Source organism: Siniperca chuatsi, linkage group LG15 (assembly GCF_020085105.1).
Source record: "Siniperca chuatsi isolate FFG_IHB_CAS linkage group LG15, ASM2008510v1, whole genome shotgun sequence".
Taxonomy (NCBI): Eukaryota; Metazoa; Chordata; class Actinopteri; order Centrarchiformes; family Sinipercidae; genus Siniperca; species Siniperca chuatsi.
In genome coordinates this window covers 5113538-5128015 of record NC_058056.1, presented here as the reverse complement: position 1 = coordinate 5128015, position 14478 = coordinate 5113538, and the positions used below count along the sequence as shown (strand labels likewise).

The 14478-nt window shown below is 39.5% G+C and overlaps 1 protein-coding gene across 1 annotated transcript in view; it reads left to right on the top strand.

Moving 5' to 3' along the window:
• The first annotated feature begins 775 nt into the window (after nt 1–775).
• Nucleotides 776–14478, top strand: part of LOC122861670 (ovarian cancer G-protein coupled receptor 1) — a 57925-nt gene continuing 44222 nt past the window's right edge. Inside the window, exon 1 of the mRNA XM_044166413.1 lies at nt 776–839. The gene's annotated coding sequence lies outside the window, so the exon portion shown is untranslated. The remainder of the gene's footprint in view (nt 840–14478) is intronic.

Genomic DNA, 14478 nt, shown 5'->3' with positions numbered 1-14478 from the left:
TGCTGAGTTTTTCAACATCTTTAAGCTAATTGTTTGGTGTTCTGGACCGCAAATTTACTGCTTTGGCAGTCTCACAGCTCTCATCAGCCCCACTGGCCACAGGCGTCTGTTTATAGTCTAAAAAAGCTTTGATAAATCCACTGTACACTGCCTGCCCAGCTCTAAGATGTAGTAGAAAAAGGAAAAAAAATACAAATGTATATGTATAAAACTTAATATTTAACAATCAATAGAACATTAAAAATTTAAATAATTGATACAAAAGATTTATAGTGGTGAGTATTTGCTTTGGGGGGGACTTGGACTTGGTATTTCTAGAATCATGCATGCTCAGCCCTGGCTGCAACATACTATAACAAAACAAAAATGGAAATTTAACATCTACATTTCCATGATCTGGTAGTGAGGTGAGGTTGTTTTGTCAACTATTGTTTCCAAGGTAAAAAATGCACTTTGAAATTAAATTTCACATGCTATATAGCCTAGGCCTACTTCAGTATACATTATTTTAATGTGAAGAAACAATAGTCAAAATATACAGTATAAACATTTCCATATTCTACACATTCTTGTAGGAGTGCAAATATTTATTATATACGTTTAAGATATAAATACATCACAAGACATATAGGTTATGGATAAGTTCCATATATTTTGAACATCATACTTTGGTTTGTTTCCATCTTGACAAACATTTGGCATTTGCGGTGTGTGTAGGCAGAGTAGGAAGAGAGAGAGACCACGCGCTTGTGTGTGTGAACGAGAGAAAGACAGAGAGAGTGGGGTGGGGAGGGAGCTGGCCTTCAGTTTGATGCAGACCGACAGACCGGAGAGATTCGGTAAGAAAAAAGCGTCTTTATTTCATTTAAACATGTAAACTGCTGGTTGAACTTGAGATTTCCACAGTAGAGCTGGTTTATTTTTGCCTCTACGAACCAATTAAGGAGAGTTTTGTTATTTGTTACATTAGCGATTGTCATTGATATTTGGTATGTCGCTGAAGTGACTTATCAGCGGATTGCTATTGAATATGGATTATTTTAGAGCGGATGAAACGTCAAAGCGATCATTTGCTTATTGTGACGGATTGATTTGGACAAGGTTAGAATGCCTGTACAGGCTCTAAAGTCCAGAGTTATTCATTATTCATCTTAACTATTAAGTGGTGTCAGTGAGTAGGCTTCTGTTGGGAGACAAACAGTGTTGGAGTCAGTGACAGATGCCCTGAAATACCTGGCATTAACATGAGTCTTTGGTGATCCGATCACAAGTGGTCAGCTCCAAGTGTCATTTCACATTCGCATTAGAATGCGTCTCCACATGCCTCTGGAGTGACTACTTGTGATCGGATCACCCCGCTCTATGTGCAAATAAACACATAAAGTGGTGTGCAAAAGTGCTTGCCCCCTTCCTGATTTCTTATTTTTTTGCATGTTTGTCACACTTAAATGTTTCAGATCATCAAACTAATTTAAATATTAGTCAATGATAAAACAAGTAAACACAAAATGCAGTTTTTAAATGAAGGTTGTTATTATTAAGGGAAACAAACACATTTAAATATTAGCCAGCAGTCATCTCTGGCCTGCAGCCAGGACACATGTCTGAAGCCCACTCTTCCTCATTATCACAGCAGCACACTGAACACTCCCAAAATCAACACAACCAATACTAAGAAATGTGTGTGTGTCTGTGATGTCAAGAAGCTTTGGTATTGTTATGTCCAATAGCATCTTCATAATATTCCTATGATATTCCTGTTAAAACTTGAAATTTGCCTGAGCTCAATAGAAGTTAACATTGACCTGAAGTAGTTAAAATGTAATTTTTTTCTATGACCTTTTTTTTATAGTATCTTGATAGTTTGTTTAATTTATTGATATTTATTCATACTTCTATTACTACTGTGAAATATCCACCGTCTTATAATCATCTAATAAGCTACACTTAACTTGACAGTAATCATTATTGCACTATTACTTATTACTTATTTTATTACATTGTATTATACCGTACCTACTTATCAACCTCTAAATCCACTTTGGTACTTACATATTTTAGCTTTTATACTTTATATCCACTTGTACTTAATTTATCTTATCTGTATTATAGTGTTTTTATATTTGATTTGCTTAGTACTTCGATTCCTTCTATTCTCAAGTGTGCATTGACGTGACAGTAAGCAGCTGTAACAAAAGAGTTTCCCCTCGGGGATCAGTAAAGTATTTCTGATTCTGATTGATATGTAATAATAATAAAGGGTAATCAGTGAACCACAAGAGGTGAAAATGAGGTACCTCACATTTCTTTACCAGTCAGTGTTTCCACACATGGTAATTCTCTATGATATAATATTACATGAAGCTCTACAGGCCATCAAACAACGAAAAGAACTGCCATTTGAATTCACTGAATCTGCAGCTGTTTCTCCTACAGCTTCACACAGTAAATAAAGTCCAGTCAGTGATGGAAAATGTTTCTGTGCCCTCTTTACACCTGGCATTAACATGCGTCCTGGGTGTCCGAAGTGGACAGCTAAAAGTTCAGAGGTGGTCTGGGTTACATATGGCCACATTCTTTTAGCAGAGTGTACACAAATGTCCTGTACACGGTGTCTGATGTCCTCCGGCTGCTCTGCATCAACTCCTGTTGATTTGAGTTTCCTGATGGACATATAGCTTTACTTGTTGCTAAAGTAACTGCTATAGACTGGTAACCGCTAACTGTTGCTAACTAGCTAGCGGTCCTATTAACACTAGCTGACTCTGCCTGGACTGGGAGCTTGGAGCTCCGGAGGAGTGTTGGTCTTTGTACCGCTAGCACAGGGGCTTTGGACGCCGGGAAGAGGAGGTTTAATAAAGCTATTAAAGCTTTATTTAGGCTTAAAATCTAATAGGACCACTAGCTGCATGGCAAAATGAGTAAATTAGCTAACGGCAGCTACAGGTAGGAGCAGTTAGTACTTTAGCAACAAGTAAAGCTATCTGTCCATCAGGAAACTCCGTAAATCACACAGAGTTGAGGCAGAGCACTTGGAGGACATGAGAGGGAAACCGTGAAATATTTTCTCCATAAAACATGATCCAGTTTCACCAAAATCAGTTTTTGTACAGTAATCAGTGAGGCCTGGCCCCCAGAAACACTCCGCTCCTGCAGTGTCTATCGTTTTCCAACCTAATTATTGTCTCATTTGTGGTCTGATAAACAGTAGATTTATCAAATTAAAAACAGGTTAAAAACAACAATGCATTTGGTCTTTGAAATTGGAAATTATGTACAGTGGTGTGCAAAAGTGTTTGCCCCCTTCCTGATTTCTTATTTTTTTGCATGTTTATCACACTTAAATGTTTCAGATCATCAAACAAATTTAAATATTAGTCAAAGATAACACAAGTAAACACAAAATTTAAACACAGTATTTAAATGAAGGTTGTTATTATTAAGGGAAAACAAAATCCAAACCTACATGGCCCTTTGTGAAAAAGTAATTGCCCCACCTGTAAAAACATAACTGTGGTTTATCACACCTGAGTTCAATTTCTCTAGCCACACCCAGGCCTGATTACTGACACACCTGTTCTCAATCAAGAAATCACTTAAATAGGACCTGCCTGACAAAGTGAAGTAGACCAAAAGATCTTCAAAAGCTAGACATCATGCCAAGGTCCAGAGAAATTCAGGAACAAATGAGAAAGAAAGTCGTTAAGATCTATTGGTCTGGAAAAGGTTATAAAGCCATTTCTAAAGCTTTGGAACTCCAGTGAACCACAGTGAGAGCCATTTTCCACAAATGGTGAAAACATGGAACAGTGGTGAACCTTCCCAGGAGTGGCCGGCCAACCAAAATTACCCCAAGAGCGCAACAACGACTCAACCAAGAGGCCACAAAAGACCCCACAACAACATCCAAAGAACTGCAGGCCTCATTTGCCTCAGTTAAGGTCAGTGTTCATGACTCCACCATAAGAAAGAGACTGGGCAAAATGGCCTGCATGGCAGAGTTCTGAGACGAAAACCACTGCTGAGCAAAAAGAACATTAAGGCTTGTCTCATTTTTGCCAGAAAACATCTTGATGATCCCCAAGACTTTTGGGAAAATACTCTGTGGACTGACGAGACAAAAGTTGAACTTTTTGGAAGGTGTGTGTCCCATTACATCTGAAAAAGTAACACTGCATTTCAGAAAAAGAACATCATATCAACAGTAAAATATGGTGGTGATAGTGTGATGGTCTGGGTCTGTTTTGCTGCTTCAGGACCTGGATGACTTGCTGTGATAAATGGAACCGTGAATTCTGCTGTCTACTAACAACTCCTGAAGGAGAATGTCTGGCAAGGACAATGATCCAAAACACACCAGCAAGTCCACCTCTGAATGGCTGAAGAAGAACAAAATGAAGACTTTGGAGTGGACTAGTCAAAGTCCTGACCTGAATCCTATTGAGATGTATGCTGCTGTGATAATGAGGAAGAGTGAGCTTCAGACATGTGTCCCGGCTGCAAATGAACTCTGTAAGACTAAAGATGTGTTTGAAATATGATTTGGTGAAAAGATAGATCTCAGTCTCTTAACATACAGAGTTCCCTCTTAAGCAAGCTTAACCCACAGAGAATTTATCACCCCACTCGGCGGTTCCCCTCAGCTCTTTGGAGCCTTTTAGGGTCCTTTGGCTCATTGTTTTGGTTTAACGGCCTGCAACTTTACTGTTTACTGTACATCTAAATAAGTCCTATTTGCTAACACATTAGCCATATCAACTTTGATAATTGGTCAGATGTTGTGTTAACAACTTGCCAAAAAATCAAGTAATGCAGCTTAAGTTTGTTGTTTAAGTTGATCATCTATTCCACACTGTATGACAGCACACACCACACACACACACATATATACACTGTATATATACTCAATTACCAGTTTATTACATATACCTAATAAACCTAGGTACCGAAAGTTTTGTTGCTGTTGAATCGTAATGCGTTATACTCAGTGATGTTGCTAGGTACGTGTCCTGCGTCTCTGACGCATTAAAATCCAAAAGGATGCAGTAAACTCACTATCAACGCACACAGTGCTACATTATGAACAAGAAATACCTTGGTGGCCTTGTTACTGTCTAAGCATTTAAAGTGTAACCTCATAGCTTGCAATGATTTTTCCTCCTTTGAAGTGCTCATTTTTAAACTTGGTGGTCCCCTTCCGGTCATATTTGCATTATTTATCGCCCCCCTAAACCAGCTGGCTCCTTCTTGTTGGAACTCCCTGAGTTTTTATCCAGTCTTGTGTTAAATTATGATAGAATTCTTCTTTGTGGTGATTTTAATATGCATGTTGATGACTCCTCTAATACTCTTGCTGCTGATTTTTTAACTATCACATCTTTTAACTTTCAACAACATGTGTCTGGCCAAACTCATTCCTGTGGCCACACCTTAGACCTAGTCTTTGGTCTGGGCCTGAAAACCCCATCTGTGGAAATCAGGGACATGTTTGTATCTGATCACCTATGCATTGTTTTTAACTGTGAATTACAGGCTGCCAGTACTGTCTTATCCCGCTCTAAGTACACACGCGTCCTTAATGAGCATAGTGCCTCAAAATTCTGTACCCTATTCAATTCTCCTGGCAGTGTGTGTCCCGATTCCTCCAACACCAACGATTTGGTTGATTATTTTAACTATGTGTTCTTCAACCTTAGATCTCATAACTCCTCTGAAAAATAGACCAAACTCAAAGACTAGAAAACAGCCATGGTTAAATGACAGTATTCAAAGCTGTAAAAGGAAATGCAGAAGAGCAGAACGCAGATGGAAGAAATCAGGTCTCCAGGTCCACTTTGTGGCCATAAAAGAGTTATTATGCCTTTTATAATAGGATGGTGAAGGATGCAAGAACATGCCATTTCTCTGCACTTATTTCTGCCCATCAGCACAACCCCAGATTCCTATTTAAGACTGTGGATCAGTTAGTTAACCCTGCCTCTCCTTTTGCCCCTGCTGATTGTGATGCTAATTGTGAAAAGTTTCTTTTGCACTTTGCTGGAAAGGTGGAGTTAATAAGATCTGATATCACCCCCAACCCTTCCTGTTTAGATGTGGATCACCCGCTCAGGGATTCTTTGAGCAATTTTTCTGCTGTTACGCTGCCTGAACTCACAGATATCATGTCGCATATGGGAGTGTCCTCCAGCCCTCTGGACAAAATCCCCAACTAGGTTTTTATTGGAAGTTATGGATTGTATTGCATCCCCTTTTACAAATTATTTTTAACAGCTTGCTGTCTACTGGCTGCATCCCAGATTACTTTAAAACAGCTTGTGTCCAGCCAGTCCTAAAAAAACCTGGGCTTGATCCTACCCTCCTGGATAACTATCGCCCAATCTCCAAATTGCCTTTTATTTCGAAGATTCTCGAAAAACTTGTATCTAAGCAGCTTCTTGCTGCTGTGGAAAACAATAATACCTTTGAAAAGTTCCAATCTGGCTTTCGTCAACACACACAGCACTGAGACAGCCCTCCTCAAAGTCACCAATGACCTTTTAATGAATGCAGACACAGGCATGTGTTCAATTCTTGTGCTGCTGGACTTAAGTGCTGCCTTTGACACAATTAATCATGGCATTCCTTTAGATAGACTGAGGCACTGGGTGGGTATATCTGGCACTAGATTGGTTCTCATCTTATCTGTCCAATAGGAAATTCTGTGTCAGCATTAATAACTTCCTGTCATCCTTTTCCCATATCAAGTGCGGTGTGCCTCAAGGTTCAATTCTGGGACCAATACTGTTCTCCTTATACATGCTTCCTTTGGGTGATGTAATCCGCAGACATGGTATTTCTTTTCATTGCTATGCGGATGACACACAGTTGTACCTCCCTGTCAAGCCCACCGACCTTAGTATGCTGAGTTCTCTGCAGGTCTGCCTGTCTGACATAAAAAATTGGATGTCGATAAATTTTCTTCAGCTCAACTCAAATAAAACTGAAATCCTTGTTATTGGGCCCCAACACATCACTAAACAAATACTGCCATCTACTGGTAACCTGTCACAACATATCAAGCCTGTTGCAAGAAATCTTGGTGTCCTGTTTGATAGCAATTTATGTTTTGAGCAACATATCACTAAGCTTGTCCAATCATGTTTTTATCACCTCAGAAACATTGCAAAAATCCGATCTATTTTAAATCTTAGTGATGCAGAAACTGTTGTACATGCTTTTATCTCCTCACGCCTTGATTATTGTAACAGCCTGTTCACTTGTCTTAATCAAAAAACTTTGACACGACTGCAGACTGTACAAAACTCAGCTGCTAGGCTGTTAACCAGGACCAAGGAATATGACCACATCACACCTGTTTTAGTCTCTTTACATTGGCTCCCTGTTTGTTTTAGGATTGATTTTAAGATATTATTGATTACTTTTAAGGCTCTTCATGGCCTGGCTCCAGACTATATTTTAGAGCTTGTAGTCCCTTATGAACCTTCACGTAGTTTGAGATCTTCGGGCAGGGATCTCCTGTCTGTTCCTGAGTATTTCTTAATATTTCGTCATTCACTGTGGTATTTTATTTCACTTGTTGTGAAGCACTTTGTACTTTGTTTTGATAAGTGCTCTATAAAGTTTTTATTATTATAAATACGTGTTGAAATCATAGAAATAAACTAAAGAAACCTTGCTGTCAAAAAACTTAGGTGTTATTTATTAGACTGCAGCTTCTCACCTGCTCTTGCAAGGTTGAGCACTCACACACACACACACACACACACACACACACACAGAGTCAGCAGAGAGGCGGTGGAGATTACTCAAGTTGATGACAACTACATTCGTTACTGTAAGTGACATAAAACCTTTGCGAGTAAATAGCCAATACTTTATCAATACACCTGTTCAACAAGCATAAACATGTAAAAAGTAGCACAGCGCGCTAGCTCGGCCAATAGCGAATTGTTACAAGCTAAAAGGAAAGCTCTCTGTATGTAGTCTAACTGTTTAGCTTAGTTTGGCATGTATCTTAAAATTTGGCAAATTCTTGTAAACTCACTGCTGGCTGAGGCAAACCAGCCCCTCCTCTCTTTACCAGCGGTAACTTACCTGCAGTGAATCGCAGCAGCAGCAGAGGGAGGGAGTAGGGTATCTCTACAGCCCAAGACTTTGAATGGGCGGGATAACTGTCAATCACTTTTTAATTTGGCCAATCGGAGGCTTACAATCCTGTCAATCAAAAACGAATTTCATCAATACGCAGCCTGAACCAGTTGTCAATCAGTTTTTAATTCGGCTAATCATCCTTCTCATAGGAGAAGGGGGAGGTTCGACACGAAGAAGCAAAGTTGCCTTGTTTTTCAATGTTTAGATCCAAAGTTTTCCAAAGGATCCAAAGGATCAAAGTATCAACAGACAGCAACATTTTAAAGTGTAAGAAGACAACTGTTGATCATAACAGAATATATTAACTTTAACCACTTCTCATTATTCATCACTAAGGTTAGCTAACTCTCTAACCTATGGGAAATTATAGTAGTAAGTTAACAGGCTAGAAAAGCAGTGGAAACCGGAAGGCCGCAGGGGGGCAGCAGGTGGCCCGCAATCATAGATCCAGACTCTGCAGCTCAGGGGGCAGAAATACCTGCTGAAAGCGACAGAAAGAGAGGGGAGAGAGATGAGAAAGCACAAAACTACGGGAGAGAGAAGATTTTGAGCTGGTAACATGCATTAATGAGATAAGAATGCATACAGATGGAGATGGAGAGGAGGCAAGAGGAGCTCAGTGTATCATGCATCCGTCTCCCGGCAGTCTAGGCCTATAGCAGCATAACTAAGGGATGGTTCAGGACTCACCTGAGCCAGTTCTAACTATAAGCTTTATCAAAGAGGAAAGTCTTAAGCCTACTCTTAAATGTGGAAATGGTGTCTGCCTCCTGAACCCAAACTGGGACCTGATTCCACAGAAGAGGAGCTTGATAGCTGAAGGCTCTGGCTCCCATTCTACTTTTGGACACTCTAGGAACCACAAGTAACCCTGCATTCTGAGAGTGCAGTGTTCTAGTGGGGTAATAAGGTACTATGAGCTCTTTATTCGATGGTGCCTGACCATTAAGAGCTTTGTAGGTGAGTAGAAGGATTTTAAATTCTATTCTGGATTTTACAGGCAGCCAGTGCAGAAAAGCTAATATTGGAGCAATATGATCTCTTTTCCTATTTCTTGTCAGTACACATGCCGCAGCATTCTAGATCAACTGGAGAGTCTTAAGGGTCTTATTCGGGCACCCTGATAATAAGGAATTGCAATTATTTAGCCTAGAAGTAACAAATGCATGGACTAGTTTTTCTACATCATTTTGAGGCAGGATGTGCCGGTTTTATTAATGTTACATAGGTGAAAAAAGGCAGTCTTTGAAGTTTGTTTCATGTGGGATTTAAAGGATAAATCCTGATCAAAGATAAATCTGAGGTTCCTTACAGTGGTGCAGGAGGCCAGGGCAATGCCATCAATGCTAACTATATCTTCAGATAACGTGTCTCTGAGGTTTTTTGGGCCAAGTACAATAACTTCAGTTTCATCAGAGTTTAACATCAGAAAATTGCAGGTCACCAGGTTGACAGATTGATCATATCTAGTAAAGAAGTGCTAACTAAGGGTTAAACTTCTTTAAGCAGCCCAGTCGAAATGGGGTCTAACAGACAGGTTGATAGCTTAGATGAAGAGATCATTCAAGTTAGTTGAAGAAGGTCGATAGGAGAAAAGCAGTCTAAATATCTATCAGGTTTTACAGCTGTTTCTAAGGTTATTCTGTTTGAAGATAAATCGGTAGCGGTTGAGGGCAGGACGTGATGAATTTTTTCTCAAATTGTTAAAATTTTATCATTAAAGAAACTCATGAAGTCGATACTACATGGCTCAATAGAGCTGTGACTCTCTGTCAGCCTGACTACATTGTTTTTATTTTCCTCTATTAATGATAAGTATTACGAAGGGTTTTCCTATATGTTTTAGGACTATCTTGCCAGGCTAGACAAGATTCTTCCAGATAAGTGTAGCGCCATTTCCTTTCAAGTTTTCACAATGTTTGTTTTAATTTGCAGGTTTGGGGGTTATACCATGGAGCTAACCTTCTTTGTTTTATTATCTTGTTTTATAGAGGGGAAACAGAGTCCAGTGCCATCCGCAGTGAGCCTGCAGCACTGTCAACAACATGATCAGTTTGGGAGGGACTGAAATAGGGAGGGACTGAGACATAGCATTGAATATTTTAGTGCGCATGCGCCAGCCTGCCTGCTGCCTGTTGCCGTAGCTCCGTCTCGTTGTCTTACTTTTTCCAACTTTTAACTTTCCTTTTTTCTTGAGTAACTTGTGTATTTTAAAGAGTTTCCCTACGGGGATCAATAAAGTATTTCTGATTCTGATTCTGATTCTGAATTAATGCAGATGGAATCACTTCCTTAAATTTAGCTATAGCACTATCAGACATCTAATGTAGGGGTTTTTGCCTAATGGCGTGTAGTCCAGTAATAGGAGTTCAAAAGTTATTAAATAAGGGTCCAATAATGAAGGATTCTGTGGAAAGACTATTAAATGTTCGATTTCAATGCCATATGCCATATACCAGAACAAGGTTGAAGGTGTGGTTAAAACAGTGAGTGGGTTTATGTACACTCAATCGCCAATCGAATCTAATAATGAGATAAACACAGTACTAAGGCTATCATTTTCAACGTCCACATGAATATTAAAATCACCTACAATAATTACTTTATCTGTTTTAAGGACTAAACTTGATAAAAACTCTGAGATTTCAGATACAAATTCAGAATAAGGACTAGGAGCGCAGTGCAGTATAATAAATATTATTGGCTGTTGTGTTTTCCAGGTTGTGAACAAGGCTTTTAAATGAGTTATAATTTAGTTTAGGTTTAGGGTTGATTAATAGGCTTCAGTCGAAGATGGATGCAGCTCCACCTCCTCGGCCGGTGCCTCGAGGAATCTGAGTATTATTATGACTGGGTGGAGTGGATTAATTTAGGCTAACATATTCTTCATGACCCAGCCAGGTTTCAGTAAGACAAAATAAGTCAATATGATACTCTGATATTAAATCGTTCACCAGTACAGCTTTAGATGACAGAGATCTGATGTTTAAGAGTCCACATTTGATTCTTCTATTTTGCTGTGCTATTTCAGCAGTTAGGTTTTTATGTATAACTCCTCTACCGTTAACTTTTGATTTTATTAATTTAAGTGGTCGGGGGTCAGACACCATCACTAAGGAGTTTTGGGTGGGTAACTGCTCTAATGGAAGTGCAGAGAAGTGTGTAGGACTGCAACTCTGCCTCCTGGTCTCAACTCTGAGTTGTCATGGTTTTGGTCCACTAATAAACTCGGCCAAATTTCTAGATATGAGAGCTGCTCCATCCAAAGTGGGATGAATGCCGTGTCTCCCAATCAGACCAGGTCTTCTCCAGAAAGTCCGCCAATTATCTACAAAGCCCACATCATTTGCTGGACACCACCTCGACAGCCAGCGGCGGAATGAAGACATGTGGCTAAACTTGTCATCATTGGTCAGATTTTGCAGGGGCCCAGAGAAAACTATGGAGTCCGACATTGTCATTGCATGTGTACACACTCCGATTGGCGTAATCGGGAGTTGTTACTGCTGACGTGAATAAGAATCTTATTCACGTCAGCAGTATTTACGCTTATCCTTATTCAGCAGTTTTAAATAGGATTCAGTGTTTCCCGCTCTTGCCCCAGGAATACATTTGACTATGGTCGCTGGTGTCACTAACTTCACGTTTCTCAAAATGGAGCTGCCAATAATCAGAGTTAGTTTCTCAGTGGGTGTGTCGCCGAGTGGGGAGAACTTGTTAGAAAGGTGAACAAGCTGTTGGTGAACCATGGGCTTCTACTTAGGACTATGCTTCCTTCAGACAGTCACCCAGCAGCTACAGCAGCTAATGAGTGAGTTCCCATGGTGTGGAATTGTGTTTCCAATTCACTAAACCTCACCTCCAACGCAACAAATAAACTACATTTATTACATGTACTATTATCACTAAAGGAGGCAGAGGAATAACTAAACATTTGACACACTGAGCAGGAGAGAGCAGGAGAGTGAGAGGGAGAGAGAGAAGTCATTGCTAGCTGCTAAGCTAAAGATAAAAGAAAGTCCCCACAAAGATAGCAAAAACAGTTTGTTGTGTATGTATGTATGTCTGTGTGTGTTGTGTGTGTTTGTAAAAATCCCCACAAAGATAGAAAAAAACTGTTTTTGTGTGTGGAATTCCTCACAAAGACAGAAAAACCAGTATGTGTTTGAAAGTCCCCATGCAGATAGAAAAACTGTTTACTGTTGACGTCCCCACAAAGATATAAAAAGCAGGGTTGAGTGTGTGTAACTCCCTACAAAGCAAGAAAAAGCAGTTGTGTGTGTGGTAGTTTATTAAATTGTGTCTGAATGTGTCATTATTTGTGTTTCTACAGTATATGTGTGTATGAGACAGGTAGAGTTGCATTGTGGATTAAGGATTATGATTTGAAGATTCCCATTATAAAAATCTTTTTGAAAAAAGTATAAAAGGTAGTAAATAGCTGAATCATAGCACACATGCCCTTAAAGAGCAGAATATTTTAATATTTGAATGGTTTCTGTAGCTAAATGGAGAGTGAGAGACAGACAGAATGGAGAGTGAGAGACAGAAAGACAAACAAGAGTGAGAGACAGACAAACAGGCAGCGAGTAAGAGCGGGAGAGACAGACAGACAGACAGACAGAAAGAGACAGAGACAGAAAGGTAGATTTGAATTCTGAATTAAACCTGAAAAAGCTCAAGGTTTGAATTTATTAACAGTTATAAAAGACAGAGGCCTAAACTGTGTGTAACTGTATATGGGTAAAGAGAGAGAGAAATCTGTAGAACTTCCCATCAAAGAAGACACAAAGCTTAAACTATATATTGATTGGTATGATATGTCAGTGTTCTCATAAAGGCGAGTCTTCAGTTAGGACACTGCGCTCCCAGAATGCAGGGTTACTTGTGGTTCCTAGAGTCTCCGAAAGTATTCTTATCAGGCTATCTTACACTGACTTACTACTGCTACAGCTTACTAGAACTGAGTCAAAGCACCACAAAGCATTAGTGTTCATCATTTACACTAACAGCATGAGTCACATCACAGAGAGAATTAATTCAGTACTTGATATACTAAATTAAGAAATCAAACAGATAATAGAAAACAGGAAATAAAAGCAATTAAGTTGTTACCAGCAACACACATAAACTGTAAGTGTAATTGATTTTTCCTCATATTGAGGTTTTTGTGATCACCAGTCAGAAGAGAACTCACAAATAACTGTTGATCACAGTGTAATTACTTTTGACTTGTGCTGTTCGCAGATAATTCAGGCACCCTTTTTAAATCTCCTTTAGCCTGCCCTTGGGTCCAGGCCCAGACATTGGGCACAAGATGGACAGAGTGCAGTGACTCTGTCTTGTGAACACTAATGTCATTCATCCATGAAAAGGCCATCTCAGCGCTCTAAATCGCTTTGGATAAAAGCGTCAGCTAAATAAATGTAATGGACGCTGGAACCCCTTGGGTTTCCCTCCACCAGTAGCCCTGTTATTACTGAAGTATTCTTTTACTTGTCTGTCACTCAGGATACTAGACTATTATGAACTGAAGCTGGCTCACGTAAAGCTCATATCTTATTTACAATAAGTTGGATAGGCTTTCATCCTCATTTTGAATATACCACAGATAAGATTGTCTGGAATGCGAGGTTACTGAGCCATGTGTACACCCTATCACATTTACTGCTGCTTTTCACAGTGTAGGCATGATCATTTTACAAAGTGTGTTTTTTATTCACATACTGTATATGGGGATATCGGGAAGCAGACAATGTATGTGAATAATGTATTTAGTTTTCTACTCTCTATGACCAACACATAATAGCCATACTTTATTATTTATCAGCAATAAGGCATATTGTATTGCCTTATTGCTGTGATGTGGCCATAACTTATCACCTTGAGCAAGGCTGCAAAGCAGCTGCCCCAGGGCTCCAGACCCTCAGAGGCCCCAAAAGTCCCAGGTTCATTGTGTGTATGGTTTGTGGTCATTTGATGAATTGCAGATTTGTTTGTGACTGTGCACCACTATATTGCATTTTCAACTGAAATTTAAATGACAAGGGCCTTTCAACAGGACCTGCATTATTACTTAATGATGAGATCCTATCTACTCACTATCTTGTAGGACCCTGTGTCAATTAATTTAAATACCTTCATTATTTAAGCATATTGTGCTGTCATGGTACATGAATTTGTTTACCTTAAAGGTGCACACACAATGCACAGAGCAGTCACTTCATTAGTTTTTTTGGTTAATTAAAGAGAGCAGAGTGATTGCACTCAAGTAGTTAGGTACCTGTGATTTTGAACACTTACGGAATCTCTTATCCAAACACAACT